The sequence below is a fragment of the Mus caroli genome, unplaced genomic scaffold (genome assembly GCF_978045245.1).
Source record: "Mus caroli unplaced genomic scaffold, Mus_caroli_1 scaffold_4, whole genome shotgun sequence".
Taxonomy (NCBI): Eukaryota; Metazoa; Chordata; class Mammalia; order Rodentia; family Muridae; genus Mus; species Mus caroli.
This window is the reverse complement of record NW_028227259.1, coordinates 30,274,272-30,286,934: the sequence shown is the minus strand read 5'-3', so window position 1 is coordinate 30,286,934 and position 12,663 is coordinate 30,274,272.

The following is a 12,663-nucleotide window of genomic DNA, read 5'->3' as shown; positions in this document are numbered from 1 at the left end:
GACTTCAGAACCTTGAAAGGAAAGAAAAGAAAAGGGAAAAAAAGTCCACCGGACCCCTAAACTCTCTTAGCTTATTTCCCAATCTACATAGTAAAATTCAGGAGCTGAAGAGATGGTTTGGCAATTAAAAGTGCCTGGCACTGTTTCGGAGGACCTGAATTTGGTTCCCAGCACCCATACTGGGTAGTTCACTGCCATCTCTAACTCTAGCTCCAAGAGCGCCACACTAAGCTGCACACACTGTGTCCATACACATAAATAAAAAAAATAAATCTTCAAGTTGAATTGCAGGCTGGCAAGATAGCTCAGTACACACACACACACACAAACACACACACACACACACACACACACACACACACACACTAAATAAATAAATAAATAACAAAATCAATATATTTTTAAACATAAAATTCAATACGCAATAGCAAAACAACTCCATAGGAGAGTTGTTTTAAACATTATAAATAATTATTATCTTCCATGATGCCTCAAAATCAAGTGAAAAGCATGCAGAAGTCATACAGCTTTATTCAAAACATACCCATCCGCTGCCCCTCATTCTCTAGGTATCACACCAACCATCCTAGCAGTTGTATCTCAGACTTGGCTAGGCTAGTTATCTGTACTGTCTGATTTTTATGACAACTTGGGGGAGGAAAGATGCTCAATTAAACAAATGCCTCCATGAGATTCCCCTGGGCCCAGTCCATGGTTGGTAGATTCATTCAAGGCTGGAGGCCCTTGGTTCTATAAGAAAGTAGACTTAACAAGCCATTGGAAGCAAACCATTAAGCAGCGCCCTCTATGGCCTCTGCATCACCTCCTGCCTCCAGGATCCTGCCCTGTTTGAGTTCCAGTCCTGACTTCCTTTGGTGATGAATAGCAATGTGGAACTGTAAGCTAAATAAACCCTTTCTCCCCAACTTGCTTTTTGGTTCCAGTGTTTTGTTACAGCAATTGAAACCCTGACTATGATATCATCCTTGATCCATGTTGTGGAGCACCCCTGTGTATCAACTATTCACACTCTTGTGTGATCAGAGGAGGAGGGGCCAACACAGTCTGATCAGAGATGTGTCATCAAAAAGGGACATTTAGGTCAGAAGAGGAGGTGAGATTAGTTCCTTTCAGAGGGAACCAAGCCTGGGATAAGGTGGTTCTGGGTGGGTTTGGAGAAACTCCAGGGCTGCAGTCTAGAGGGAAGAGAGCATTTGTAGTGTGCAGGAATAAGAGAGGGGCATTGTAGCAAGGTGGATGACAGAGAGTGGCAAAAAATGACACAGTCTGGTGTCACTGTATAACTTGGATGGCCTGGAACTTGCTACATAGACCAGGTGGCCTCAAACTCATAAGTCTACCAGCTGTGATTACAGTTGTATCCTATCAAGTCTGATAGAAGAGAATTCTTTTAGTAGAGGATTCTATGGTATAAGGTTTCTTTGACTCTCACTGAAGGGTGTGCTCTGTTGAACTCTGATTTGACAGTAACAATTAAGCCTCAGTTCAAGTTTTACAGATGCTCTGTTTCTAAACAAGCAGGAAGCCATCTTTTTGGTTGCATCTGATTGCTCTCCTAAAATGTCCTAGGCAGGATATTCCTACTAAAACAATAAGTGTAAGATATGGTAATATTCCCTCTTGTCATGAGATTTCCAATTATTGAAAATGAAGTAAATCCCTCCAGAGGCAAAATCATTAAATATATAGTAAATAATGAGGTTAATTAATTTAACCCTTCTAATTAGGAAACTAATTAAATCAGAAAATTAAAATTGACACCAGACAGGAAGTTTTTGAGTTTAGTCCTGGCAGTTGTCTCTCTCATCTCAACCAATTCTGAGAGAGGAGTGTCTGTCAGCTGCAATGGCACAGTTGGTTTCTTGAAGCCCAGAGAGATTTATCTATCATAAAGATATTTTCCAGGCATTGTTTTACTTCTACTTTCACTATTTATGGAATTAAAAACCTTTCTCTTTCTTAGATTTCTCAAAAGAAAAAAAAATTGAGTAATTCCGAGAAGGGTTTAACTCAAACTCCTGGCTGCCATGGCTGTGGGCGTGTCACTTAAAGCTCTCCGGGCTCCCCTAGTCATCTTTCTATGAGAGTGGAGAAGATAAGAGATTTATTCCCTTGGCTTGGTGAAGTGAGTTGATTTGGCTCAAAGTATCAGACCAGCGGCTGCAGTTGGAGGTGAAACCAAAGTACTGCAAAGAATCAAGCCTCTACCTCAGCTCCTGCCAGGCAGAGCCACTGGTTAGAAGAACAGTCGTTGTGGAGTTGGAATGTGCAACGCTGGAGTCAGATATCCTGAGCCAGCAGTAAGCCTCTGCAAACCCTCCGCCACACCTGACCTTTCAACAAATCGTAGAATGTGCAGACTCCTCACTCCCACCAACCAAACTTAAGAATACCTCAGATGGCATCTGAGGCCAATGGCAGGCTCCCAGTTTCCTGTGACTACCTCAGTCTCCCTCAGTTTTCTACCAGTATGTTTTAAAGGTGTCTCAGTGATGCCTTCCTTTGTTCTGTTACTGTAAAAACTTCCTCAAACTGAGATCACATTAGCACACGGAACTTATATTCTCATTCCCTCAATGCCCTCAGCCTGTGTTCCCAGCCATAGCCACTTGTATTTGACTCCAGTACCCTCAGATAATTTGGGAATATACTTGGCAACTAAATCCATCCCTCAGTGTGATCCATCCTCCTATGCATTGTAGTAGACTATGAGGAAGTCTGAGAGCTACAACCCAACTACAAGGTTGTTCTCTGTGTTGCCATTGAAACTAGTGTTTCTAGGCTCAAACACATCTAAACAGCTATTGCCTTAGAAATTCTTAGAGCTCTGCAGGCTTATTTTATTTTATTTTATTTTTAACAGGGTCTTATTGGCCCAGGCTGACCTCAATATATAGCTGAGGATGTCCCTGACCTCCTCATCCTCCTGCCTCTTCCCAAGTGCTAGGATCATATATAACCACTGCAGTTTCTGCCTCTTCCCTAATGCTAGGATCATATATAACCACCGCAGTTTCTGCCTCTTTCCAAGTGCTAGGATCACATATAACCACCTCAGTTTCATGCGGTGCTGGAGCTTGACCCAGGACTGCCTACACGCTAAGTGAACACTCTTTCAACTGAGCTGTACCCTAAGTCCTCTCTGTGCCCTTTAGATTGGTCTCATACTACATGGAACTTACATAGTATAGAGACATGCAAATACAGTTCTCTGAAGTCAGCACCTGAAATACTTTACCAGGAGGCAGGTCTCCCCAGGGTCTGGACTCATCCACAGGAAGTTGAGGAGCTCCTTCCAAGCACAGGACTCTCTTGATTCAGCAGGTACTTCCTGTATACCTGGAACTCATAAGCACTAGCATAAATTGTGTTGGGCTGAAGATATAGCAAGTCTGGACTATGTTGAGACCCTGTCTCAAAAAAGAAATGTGGCCAATCTGCTTAAGGATTACACTTACAAAGTATGTGTGCCAAAATATGAATGTTTAAGTTAACCATTTCTATTGTTGTTGTGGATTATTGGTTTTTTGAAACAAGATTTCTTTGTATAGCCTTCCTTGACTGTTCCAGAACTAGCTCTGTAGACCTGGCTGGCCTTGAACTTTGCTGCCTCTGCCTCTCAAGTGCTGGGATTAAAAGTGTGCACCACCCTGCCTTGCTCCACTTCAATTATTTTAAACAAATGCTATCATTTGGCACACAAATGTCACTTGCTGGTTTGAGTACATGAAAATGCAGTTCAGAGCAACAGTTTTATGTTCATGCACTTTCAAAGCTGTAGGTCTGCCCCACTTCACCCACTTTATGGGATGTCACTGTAAAATCAGAAGCTAGGATGATGAAGTCAGGGACTAAGAAGCAGCTCCGCTGGGAGAGTAGTTACCTACCATGTACAGAGCTCCTGGGTTCAACATCAGCACACTGCCTAGACTAGGCATTGTGGGACACACCCATAACCTCAGCCCTGGGGAGGTAGAGGCAGGAGGATCAGAAATTCAAGACTATTCTCAGCTAAATGGGAAGTTTGAGGTCAGTGTGGGATACATGGAATTCTATACAAACAAACACATAAAATCTGTGTACTTGTTTTATAAATCTTTTTAAAAAAGATAATGGAGACAGATTTTTTAGGAAAGAGTGAATGACCTTTGATATTTTGACAGTGCTAAAGCCTGCGCCATTTTTAAAATGTGTTCTGAATGTGTTCCCTTTAACCCAGGCTGTGTGTCTGTCTTCGCAGTGACATCAGACCGCCTTCAGTTCTAATGATTCGTCAGGGTCCCTTTCCACCTCAGGATGTGTAAAAAGTCCTAAATTTAGTGCTCATCCACCTTCTGTGTTCTGAGATTATAGGTAAGCACCACCAAGCCCTGTTTTTTTTTTTTTTTTTTTTTTTTTTTTTTTTTTTTTTTTTTTTTTTTTTTTTTTTTTTTTTTTTTTTTTTTTTTTTTTTCATTTACCACTTTTATTTTCTTTTTTTTTTTTTTTTTTCCTGTGTCAAGTCCAATATTATTCATATTTGTCTGAAAACTTCTTCCCTCCTTTCATGCAAGAGGTGTGTTTTCTTTTATTTTTTTTTTTTTTAATATTTTTATTACATAATTTCCTCAATTACATTTCCAATACTATCCCAAAAGTCCCCCATAGCGCCCCCCACTTCCCTACCCACCCATTCCCATTCTTTTGGCCCTGGCATTCCCCTATATTGGGGCATATAAAGTTTGCAAGTCCAATGGGCCTCTCTTTCCATTGATGGCCGACTAGGCCATCTTTCGATACATATGCAGCTAGAGACAAGAGCTCCAGGGTTCCGGTTAGTACATCATGTTGTTCCAACAATAGGGTTGCAGATCCCTTTAGCTCCTTGGGTACTTTCTCTAGCTTCTCCATTGGGAGCCCTGTGATACATCCAATAGCTGACTGTGAACATCCACTCCTGTGTTTGCTAGGCCCCGGCATCGTCTCACAAGAGACAGCTATATTTGGGTCCTTTCAGCAAGATCTTGCTAGCGTATGCAATGGTGTCAGCGTTTAGAAGCTGATTATGGGACGGATCCCTGGATACAGCAGTCTCTAAATGGTCCATCCTTTCATCACAGCTACGAACTTTGTCTCTGTAGCTCCTTCCCTGGGTGTTTTGTTCCCAATTCTAAGAAGGTGCACAGTGTCCACACTTTGGTCTTCATTCTTCTTGAGTTTCATGCGTTTATCAAATTGTATCTTATATCTTGGGTATCCTAAGTTTTGGGCTAATATCCACTTATCAATGAATACATATTGTGTGAGTTCTTTTGTGATTGTGTTACTTCACTCAAGATGATGCCCTCCAGGTCCATCCATTTGGCTAGGAATTTCATAAATTCATTCTTTTTAATAGCTGAGTAGTACTCCATTGTGTAAATGTACCATAATTTCTGTATCCATTCCTCTGTTGAGGGACATCTGGGTTCTTTCCAGCTTCTGGCTATTATAAATAGGGCTGCTATGAACATAGTGGAGCATGTGTCATTTTTACCGGTTGGGACATCTTCTGGATATATGCCCAGGAGAGGTATTGCTGGATCCTCCGGTAGTACTATGTCCAGTTTTCTGAGGAACCGCCAGACTGATTTCCAGAGTGGTTGTACAAGCTTGCAATCCCACCAACAATGGAGGAGTGTTCCTCTTTCTCCACATCCTCGCCAGCATCTGCTGTCACCTGAATTTTTGATCTTAGCCATTCTGACTGGTGTGAGGTGGAATCTCAGGGTTGTTTTGATTTGCATTTCCCTGATGATTAAGGATGTTGAACATTTTTTCAGGTGCTTCTCTGCCATTCGGTATTCCTCAGGTGAGAATTCTTTGTTCAGTTCTGAGCCCCATTTTTTAATGGGGTTATTTGACTTTCTGGAGTCCACCTTCTTGAGTTCTTTATATATATTGGATATTAGTCCCTTATCTGATTTAGGATAGGTGAAGATCCTTTCCCAATCTGTTGGTGGTTTTTTTGTCTTATTGATGGTGTCTTTAGCCTTGCAGAAGCTTTGTAGTTTCATGAGGTCCCACTTGTCAATTCTCGATCTTACAGCACAAGCCATTACTGTTCTATTCAGGAATTTTTCCCCTGTGCCCATATCTTCAAGGCTTTTCCCCACTTTCTCCTCTATAAGTTTCAGTGTCTCTGGTTTTATGTGAAGTTCCTTGATCCACTTAGACTTGACCTTAGTACAAGGAGATAGGAATGGATTGATTCGCATTCTTCTACATGTTAACAACCAGTTGTGCCAGCACCATTTGTTGAAAATGCTGTCTTTCTTCCACTGGATGTTTTTAGCTCCCTTGTCGAAGATCAAGTGACCATAGGTGTGTGGGTTCATTTCTGGGTCTTCAATTCTATTCCATTGGTCTATTTGTCTGTCACTATACCAGTACCATGCAGTTTTTATCACAATTGCTCTGTAGTAGAGCTTTAGGTCCGGCATGGTGATTCCACCAGAGGTTCTTTTATCCTTGAGAAGAGTTTTTGCTATCCTAGGTTTTTTGTTATTCCAGATGAATTTGCAGATTGCACTTTCTAATTCGTTGAAGAATTGATTTGGAATTTTGATGGGGATTGCATTGAATCTGTAGATTGCTTTTGGCAAGATAGCCATTTTTACAATGTTGATCCTGCCAATCCATGAGCATGGGAGATCTTTCCATCTTCTGAGATCTTCTAGAATTTCTTTCTTCAGAGACTTGAAGTTTTTATTATACAGATCTTTCACTTCCTTTGTTAGAGTCACGCCAAGATATTTTATATTATTTGTGACTATTGAGAAGGGTGTTGTTTCCCTAATTTCTTTCTTAGCCTGTTTATTCTTTGTGTAGAGAAAGGCCATTGATTTGTTTGAGTTAATTTTATATCCAGCTACTTCACCGAAGCTGTTTATCAGGCTTAGGAGTTCTCTGGTGGAATTTTTAGGGTCACTTATATATACTATCATATCATCTGCAAAAAGTGATATTTTGACTTCATCTTTTCCAATTTGTATCCCTTTGATCTCCTTTTGTTGTCGAATTGCTCTGGCTAGGACTTCAAGTACAATGTTGAATAGGTATGGAGAAAGTGGACAGCCTTGTCTAGTCCCTGATTTTAGAGGGATTGCTTCAAGCTTCTGACCATTTACTTTGATGTTGGCTACTGGTTTGCTGTAGATTGCTTTTATCATGTTTAGGTATGGGCCTTGAATTCCTGATCTTTCCAAGACTTTTATCATGAATGGGTGTTGGATCTTGTCAAATGCTTTTTCCGCATCTAAGGAGATGACCATGTGGTTTTTGTCTTTGAGTTTGTTTATATACTGGATTACGTTGATGGATTTCCGTATATTGAACCATCCCTGCATCCCTGGGATGAAACCTACTTGGTCAGGATGGATGATTGTTTTGATGTGTTCTTGGATTCGGTTAGCAAGAACTTTATTGAGGATTTTTGCATCAATATTCATAAGGGATATTGGTCTGAAGTTTTCTATCTTTGTTGGGTCTTTTTGTGGTTTAGGTATCAGAGTAATTGTGGCTTCATAGAATGAGTTGGGTAGAGTACCTTCTGTTTCTATTTTGTGGAATAGTTTGTGAAGAACTGGGATTAGATCTTCTTTGAAGGTCTGATAGAACTCTGCACTAAACCCATCTGGTCCTGGGCTTTTTTTAGTTGGGAGACTATTAATGACTGCTTCTATTTCTTTGGGGGATATAGGGCTGTTTAGATCATTAACCTGATCTTGATTCAACTTTGGTACCTGGTATCTGTCTAGGAACTTGTCCATTTCATCCAGGTTCTCCAGTTTTGTTGAGTATAGCCTTTGATAGAAGGATCTGATGGTGTTTTGGATGTCTTCAGGATCTGTTGTTATGTCTCCTTTTTCATTTCTGATTTTGTTAATTAGGATGCTTTCCCTGTGCCCTCTAGTGAGTCTGGCTAAGGGTTTATCTATCTTGTTGATTTTCTCAAAGAACCAGCTCCTTGATTGGTTGATTCTTTGAATAGTTTTTCTTGTTTCCACTTGGTTGATTTCACCCCTGAGTTTGATTATTTCCTGCCGTCTACTCCTCTTGGGTGAATTTGCTTCCTTTTGTTCTAGTGCTTTTAGGTGTGTTGTCAAGCTGCTAATGTGTGCTCTCTCTAGTTTCCTTTTGGAGGCACTCAGAGCTATGAGTTTTCCTCTTAAAAATGCTTTCATTGCGTCCCATAAGTTTGGGTATGTTGTGGCTTCATTTTCATTGAACTCTAAAAAGTCCTTAATTTCTTTCTTTATTCCTTCCTTGACCAAGGTATCATTGAGAAGAGTGTTGTTCAGTTTCCACGTGAAGGTTGGCTTTCTATTATTTATTTTGTTATTGAAGATCAGCCTTAGTCCATGGTGATCTGATAGGATGCATGGGACAATTTCAATATTTTTATATCTGTTGAGGCCTGTTTTGTGACCAATTATGTGGTCAATTTTGGAGAAGGTACCATGAGGTGCTGAGAAGAAGGTATATCCTTTTGTTTTAGGATAGAATGTTCTGTAGATATCTGCCAGATCCATTTGATTCATAATTTCTCTTAGTTTCACTGTGTCCCTGTTTAGTTTCTGTTTCCATGATCTGTCCATTGGTGAAAGTGGTGTGTTGAAGTCTCCCACTATTATTGTATGAGGTGCAATGTGTGCTTTGAGATTTACTAAAGTTTCTTTAATGAATGTGGCTGCCTTTGTATTTGGAGCATAGATATTCAGGATTGATAGTTCCTCTTGGAGGATTTTACCTTTGATGAGTATGAAGTGTCCCTCCCTGTCTTTTTTAATGACTTTGGGTTGGAAGTCAATCTTATCAGATATTAGAATGGCTACTCCAGCTTGTTTCTTCATGCCATTTGCTTGGAGAATTGTTTTCCAGCCTTTCATTCTGAGGTAGTGTCTATCCTTTTCTCTGAGATGAGTTTCCTGTAAGCAGCAAAATGTTGGGTCTTGTTTGTGTAGCCAGTTTCTTAGTCTATGTCTTTTTATCGGGGAGTTGAGTCCATTGATATTAAGAGATATTAAGGAAAAGAAATTGGTGTTTCCTGTTATTTTTGATGTTAAAGTTGGCATTTTGTTCTTGTGGCTGTCTTCTTTTAGGTTTGTTGAGGGATTACCTTCTTGTTGTTTCTAGGGCGTGGTTCCTGTCCTTGTATTGGTTTTTTTCTGTTATTATCCTTTGAAGGGCTGGATTCGTGGAGAGATAATGTGTGAATTTGGTTTTGTCATGGAATACTTTGGTTTCTCCATCTATGTTAATTGAGAGTTTGGCTGGGTATAGTAGCCTGGGCTGGAATTTGTGTTCTTTTAGTGTCTGTATAACATCTGTCCAGGATCTTCTGGCTTTCATAGTCTCTGGTGAAAAATCTGGTGTAATTCTGATAGGCTTGCCTTTATATGTTACTTGGCCTTTTTCTCTTACTGCTTTTAGTATTCTATCTTTATTTAGAGCATTTGTTGCTCTGATTATTATGTGTCGGGAGGTATTTCTTTTCTGATCCAGTCTATTTGGAGTTCTGTAGGCTTCTTGTATGTTCATGGGCACCTCTTTCTTTAGATTTGGGAAGTTTTCTTCTATAATTTTGTTGAAGATGTTTGCTGGTCCTTTGAGTTGAAAATCTTCATTCTCATCCACTCCTATTATCCGTAGGTTTGGTCTTCTCATTATGTCCTGTATTTCTTGGATGTTTTGAGTTAGGATCTTTTTGCATTTTACATTTTCCTTGATTGTTGTGCCGATGTTCTCTATGGAATCTTCTGCACCTGAGATTCTCTCTTCCATCTCTTGTATTCTGTTGCTGATGCTGGTATCTATGGTTCCAGATTTCTTTCCTAGGGTTTCTATCTCCAGTGTTGCCTCATTTTGGGTTTTCTTTATTGTGTCTACTTCCCTTTTTAGGTCTAGTATGGTTTTGTTCATTTCCATCATCTGTTTGGATGTGTTTTCCTGTTTTTCTGTAAGGACTTCTACCTGTTTGATTATGTTATCATGTTTTTCTTTAAGGATTTGTAACTCTTTAGCAGTGTTCTCCTGCAATTCTTTAAGGGATTTTTGTGCTTCCTCTTTATTGTCTTCTTCCTTTTTAGCAGTGTTCTCCTGCATTTCTTTAAGTGTGTTATTAACGTCCTTCTTGAAGTCCTCTATCATCATCAGGAGATATGCTTTTAAATCCGTGTCTAGCTTTTCCGGTGTGTTGGGGTGCCCTGGACTGGGTGAAGTGGGGGTGATGGGTTCTGATGATGGTGAGTGGTCTTGGTTTCTGTTAGTAAGATTATTACGTTTACCTTTCGCCATCTGGTAATCTCTGGGGTTAGTTGTTATCGTTGTCACTATTTAAAGATTGGAGCAGAAGCTGTGTTCCACTACCAGCAGTCTCTAAATCCTGCGGCGGGGGTCGTGGGTAGCTGATGGTACCCCGGTGCTGGTCCAGCCGGAAGAGGCCTGTGGTCCTACTCAGGCCGTTTTTCTGCTTCCCTAACTAATGCAGTCTCAGGTCCCGCGCAATTGTATTGGAGCAGAAGCTGTGCTCCACTCACCAGAAGTCTTAAGATCCTGTGGCGGGTGTTGTGGGCAGTTGGCGAGTGTCAGCAGACCCTGCGCCCCAGCTGCTCAGGTGCTTTTCTGACCGGAAGAGGGTTGTGGCCCTATGTAGGCCGGATTTCTCTCTCCCCAATCAGAGCAGTCTCAGGTCCCGCGTGATTGGACTGGAGCAGAAGCTGTGTTCCACTCACCAGCAGTCCCAAAATCCTGCGGCGGGGGTCGTGGGTAGCTGGCGGGTGTCAGGCAACCCTGCGCTCCCGCTACCCTGGCGTTGATCCGGCCGGGTGAGGCCTGTGGCCCTACTCAGGCCAGTTTCTGCTTCCCTAACTAATGCAGTCTCAGGTCCCGCGCAATTGGATTGGAGCAGAAGCTGTGTTCCACTCACCAGCAGTCCCAAAATCCTGCGGCGGGGGTCGTGGGTAGCTGGCGGGTGTCAGGCAACCCTGCGCTCCCGCTACCCTGGCGCTGATCCAGCCGGATGAGGCCTGTGGTCCTACTCAGGCCGGTTTCTGCTTCCCTAACTAATGCAGTCTCAGGTCCCGCGCAATTGGATTGGAGCAGAAGCTGTGCTCCACTCACCAGAAGTCTTAAGATCCTGTGGCGGGTGTTGTGGGCAGTTGGCGAGTGTCAGCAGACCCTGCGCCCCAGCTGCTCAGGTGCTTTTCTGACCGGAAGAGGGTTGTGGCCCTATGTAGGCCGGATTTCTCTCTCCCCAACCAGAGCAGTCTCAGGTCCCGCGTGATTGGACTGGAGCAGAAGCTGTGTTCCACTCACCAGCAGTCCCAAAATCCTGCGGCGGGGGTCGTGGGTAGCTGGCGGGTGTCAGGCAACCCTGCGCTCCCGCTACCCTGGCGCTGATCCGGCCGGGTGAGGCCTGTGGCCCTACTCAGGCCAGTTTCTGCTTCCCTAAGTAATGCAGTCTCAGGTCCCGCGCAATTGGATTGGAGCAGAAGCTGTGTTCCACTCACCAGCAGTCCCAAAATCCTGCGGCGGGGGTCGTGGGTAGCTGGCGGGTGTCAGGCAACCCTGCGCTCCCGCTACCCTGGCGTTGATCCGGCCGGGTGAGGCCTGTGGCCCTACTCAGGCCAGTTTCTGCTTCCCTAACTAATGCAGTCTCAGGTCCCGCGCAATTGGATTGGAGCAGAAGCTGTGTTCCACTCACCAGCAGTCCCAAAATCCTGCGGCGGGGGTCGTGGGTAGCTGGCGGGTGTCAGGCAACCCTGTGCTCCCGCTACCCTGGCGCTGATCCGGCCGGATGAGGCCTGTGGTCCTACTCAGGCCGGTTTCTGCTTCCCTAACTAATGCAGTCTCAGGTCCCGCGCAATTGGATTGGAGCAGAAGCTGTGCTCCACTCACCAGAAGTCTTAAGATCCTGTGGCGGGTGTTGTGGGCAGTTGGCGAGTGTCAGCAGACCCTGCGCCCCAGCTGCTCAGGTGCTTTTCTGACCGGAAGAGCCCAAGCCCTGTTTTAAACAGTAGGTTTGCTACCTAAGAAAAGGGAATGAACCTCTCCCCCACACAACCCAACTCTCCCCAGCTCTTCTGGCACACAGAACCCTCATCTGTAGGTCTCTTGTTGTGCTTTCTCATCAGAATCAGGATCACTGGTGCATATTATTTCTTAGTTTCTGGATGTAGGCATATTAATAAAACACATCTCACTGTCCCTGTTTCATGTCCATCTTGTGGGATGCATAACTGAAGCAGCATGCTGAGGTCAGGATCATCTGCAGAGGGAATGAAGGGGCTCTAGGGCTGGATGGATGCAAGGGTAGAAAAGAAGCCTGGGGTGAAATGATGGGTCCTGGAGGCAGAGTGGGCAGAACAAGTCCTGTGTTCTTCTCCTACTCAAGGGGCTAGTGATGGTCAGTCTCTGACAGGGTGTTTCTATGTTTTTGGTATCTTAGTCAAGGAATTGAAAAAAACACACATACACATTTGCAAAGTGGTAAAGAAGCTTTAGTCAAAAGCAAAGTGACAGTACAGGTCAGGAAGTAGTGGGTTGGGTTGGGGGCTGGAGAGGTGGCTCAATACTTTGCATGGCTTGCTACTCTTGCAGAAGACGAATTTGGTTTCTATC